Genomic DNA, 4,411 nt, shown 5'->3' on the forward strand with positions numbered 1-4,411 from the left:
GTATAATGGAGGAAATGTTTGCTCATTAGACCGGACCATTCTTACATTTGGGGTAACTTGCATATCATGGCAGCGTCGCGCTGCCTCTTCGCGCCATTTTTGAAATGAACTAACGCTAGCTACTTTTTGAGCAGCATCACTACGTGACAAGGAGCAGCGAGTCCTACTGTTTTTAAGTGTTTTTACTGTTTTTAAGTATGTTGCTGGTGTTATTTGGTTAGTGTGACGCTGTTACTGAGCCTGAAATGTATTTGTTTTAATTCACGGTTAAAACTACTACCGAAGTCCTTGAAGACCTGATGTTACTAGTTGCAAGATATTGGATAACGGGTTTAAAAAAATGTTAACGATTTGTATTGAAACTCTTTTAAATGATCTTTTTCAATTGGCTGAAATGGCGTAATGTGGGTGCAGACGAAGCAGTGAGCAGTGGACTTTTAGTTCATGAAGCGCCAACAATCAGTTTTATGTCAGGTGAAAAACTTTTGTGCATCAGTTTTGCTAGGCATCATGCATATAATGTTGCAGTACACAAAGTCCTGCTCATCTATTATTTGTAGTATTAGTAATGGCATCAGTAGTGGGCTAATGTCAGTACTGAAATATTAAAGCAACTTTTCTATTTTAGACTAAACTAAACAAAATGGATAAATAAAATATTTTTGTGTTTTTAGTGTGTGTAAGTCTACATAGACATCTCAGACTCATCAGAGAGCAGCTTCATTGGTAAGTTATATTCGCATTTGACACCTTCCAAACTTCCCAGCAAGAGAAAACCAGACCAGTCTAGAAGAAATATGAAACAGGTAATTCATGGATTTGAGAAGAGTGAATGAAACCTACAGTTAATAGAGAAGCTTATGCAGACTACCTTTGTCTCTGTTGCATGGAGATCATTCAGGAAAACCCAGAACTGACGGACTTCTTCGGCTCCAAGCACAGGTAAAGAAAACTTTTTTTTTTTTTTTTTTTTTTTTAAATTTATACCCCTCCTTGATATATTTTTCATCCCAAATATTTTGTGATGCATTCAAAGTATAACAGAGCCTCCAAGTCCATCCTTACCATTAATGTGAGTGTGTTTTTGGTTTTGTAGGTTTGTTCTGAGTTTCACCATATCACAAATGTCAACCTACGGAATCAGTTTTATGACCAACACACACCTCAACTGGTGCTCCTGTACAGACAGAAGGCGACACACCGTCAAGATGTCACAGGCACTTCGTGACATGCTAAAGATGTATGATCTGCAGGTGAGCTGGATATGAACTTGGTCAAAATCCAGTTCTGCAGAGTACAACCCAGTCTACACAGTTCACTAAGGCATCACAGTCTTCATTATATAAAAACTAGTGACTAATAATCTGTTTGCTCACTTTAAGTCACATTCTGTCATCTTTGTGACAGGCAAAGTATAGGACAAATACTGTCCTTATCCGTTGAGCAATGACCTGTAAAAATTTCACCTGTAACATAAATGCTGTTATTGTAGTTTATTCAAATGAACCTTATTGTTGTACCTCTGATTATTTCAAGTGGTGGAGTTGCATGAGCCAGACATTGCTGATACTCCTGTTGGTCTTGTCACAGTGGTCACTGAGAGCACAACAGGTCCAGCCGAATTTAGCCCCGCAAGCATTGCTATTGTGGTGGAAGATGATCTTGTGATGAGCGATATCCCCAGGTTTGCTGATGCATTTGCATTGTTGTTTGGATTGATGTACGCATTGCATTTGGACTACCCAAGAAAACTGACTTACACATTTACCTTAATCCAAAAAGTACTGTTGGGGCTTGATAATGGTAAACCACTAAAACCTTGCCTGTACTGTCTAAAAAAAAAAAAAAAAATAATAATTAATAGTGAAATTACTTAATTTGTTTTATTTACAAATAAGAGACTTGATCTCTTGGTTTTAAGTTTTTTTTTTGTTTGTTTGTTTTCCCCTGTCCTGTTTCATTTCCAGTGTGGCAACCATGACTCTAAAGTCATTTTATTTCTTGGAAAGCAGGCCAAAAATTAAGCACTTTAAAACATCTTGTTGATGTACATTTTATATTTGATATATGGTGAGATGTTAAAAATGGCAAATTATTTTATTTCTTGCACAGTTGTCTTGTTAATGTAAAATTTGAATAATTAAAAATACAAGTACTTTTTGGGAATACAAGTACTGGTGTCTGTTTTTGTTCATAAGGTAAAAGAAATTTAAATGAAAAACAGTATTTGATTTTAGCACATATATTTTTGAGTCTTAATTTTTATTCAATTTAAGTACTGATCAATATAAATAATTAAGTATCAAGTAAATAAATATGTTAAGTAAATGAAGTAATTGTTTTAAGTACAGTGTACTTAACATTTAATTTTTTTTAAATTGAACTTTTAAAGTATTACTTAAAAAAGATGGCTGGTAATCGGTTTCCACATAAGTTTTGAGTACTGTGAACTTGTTCGGGTTTACAGTGTGTTTCACATGGTCTGAAAGGGCTAACATTAACATTAGATAACATCACCTGTACTCTGTAACCAGGTTGTTTGTGCTTTAAGGTACATTTCTTTTATAGCTGTACTGTGTTAACTGTATTACCATTATTATTATTATTATTATTATTATTGTACACACAGTACCGCTTCTTAAGAGTTTTGAGCAGACAAATGTATGTGAAGGTTTTAAAGTTAAGTTAAATTTATTAATCCCCAAAAGAAAATTCAAGTATATGTCTTGTAGTAAAAGTAATAAGTAGTAAAAGCAGTATCATTTTAGTTGATTAGTCGTCTGCCAGTAGCTAATGTGCTGTATAGCTTGATGGCAGTGGGGAACTGAAATATGGTTACAGAAGATGAAAAACAAAATGAAATGTGAATGTAGTTACAAAACAAAACAAAAAATAAAGCACTGACGCCTGAAGAGATGCATCTTATTTGTCAGGACCCTACTGTCTTCTCTGTTTCACAGACCTGGGGTCATCAGAATGAGGTCCACAGTTGGACCATTTTTAAATACTAAGACACAATCAGCTATCTTTGTTCTTCTTGACCACAGCTTCCTTCCAGACACTGTAAATCTATGGTAAGAGACTTTTTTAATCATAGTTTTATGATAAATTTAGCTAATAACAGTTTTTGAATAGAAAATGAGATTATTTTGTCCAGTGATTCTCTTCCATAGGTAAAGACTGTTTACAGGTGTTGCACATTCAAACTGGGCTTTACAGGTATTCAGGCTGCTGAGACTTAGGTTAAATAGAACCTAGATCACCGAATAGCCAGTAGCAATAAAAAATTATAGCAGTTTAATTTTCCCACCCAAAACACATAGAACAAGACAGTAGGGGGGACTAGTAAATAATAATAAGAACAAAATCCTTTCACAGCCATGAGAGAAAAACCGTAGGCATTGTAACAAAGCTGATAAAGGTACAGCAGCAGGTTGCTGTCTCTAAAATCTCTAAGACGTGTAGAACATTCTGCTGTCAGAGAATTGTTAAGCTGGGTTTTCCATACAGTACATACAGGTGTATGGTTTAGCAACTGCAATGTTTTCACACTGGAAAAATGACATAATCAAGCAAACAGAATCCAGAACCATCTATACCCACTTATTCCTTAACCAGGGTCACAGGGATCTGCTGGAGCCTATCCCAGCTCTCTTTGGGTGAAAGGCAGGGGTACACCCTGGACAGGTCACCAGTCCATTGCAGCCATACTAAACATACTAAACACATATATTGCACTGTTTCCACAGTGCAATGCACGAAAGAAATAGAGGCAATAGTCATCGCGCCAAGGTATTCTTGACCAACAAAATTCTGACAAACATGTGGACAAAGGATCTAGATGTTGAGGCAAAACGTTACATGTTCTTTTGTATGCATTTTTGGATTAAACTAACAGGGTGATTAGATCCCCATGAGACCAGTGTAGAGCATTACACAGTTATTCCTCAGCAGTAGCAGTACAGAGAATTTTAATAGACTTTGCACCATTTTAATCATTTTACATTATGTAACGTGGTTATTCTGGTTGATACAGTATATATACACACTCTATAGAGAGGTGTGTGAAAGAAATGGGAGGCATGTAATTTTCACGTTGTTGCAAAGGGTCTAAATACTTTATGTGGTAGGCTACTGAGTGGAGATTAATGAAAAAATAATACATTTAAACAATTGGCTGCAACATAACAAAACTGAAAAAAGTGAAGGGGGTCTGAATACTTTCTGAATGCACTGTATGTCATAAGCTCCGTTGGATATCATAAGCATCATGGTTGCAGTGCCTGCATCTTTGTCTTCCAATGATTTAAGAAAGTCAGCTCCCGATACATCATAACTGTGCTGCATTGATAGCGATGTAAGCTGAGTGACCTAAAGTGAGAAAAAATACAGCTAGTAACCAGAATGTAAA

General features: G+C 35.8%; 1 long non-coding RNA gene across 1 annotated transcript; it reads left to right on the forward strand.

The window, feature by feature from the left end:
* The first annotated feature begins 528 nt into the window (after positions 1 to 528).
* Positions 529 to 1,841, forward strand: LOC113131966 (uncharacterized). Its single transcript, XR_003295858.1, has 3 exons — positions 529 to 942; positions 1,097 to 1,253; positions 1,537 to 1,841. It is a non-coding gene; the product is annotated as an uncharacterized LOC113131966 (long non-coding RNA).
* Positions 1,842 to 4,411: the final 2,570 nt, after the last annotated feature.

Source organism: Mastacembelus armatus, chromosome 15 (genome assembly GCF_900324485.2).
Source record: "Mastacembelus armatus chromosome 15, fMasArm1.2, whole genome shotgun sequence".
In the NCBI taxonomy this organism is placed as follows: domain Eukaryota; kingdom Metazoa; phylum Chordata; class Actinopteri; order Synbranchiformes; family Mastacembelidae; genus Mastacembelus; species Mastacembelus armatus.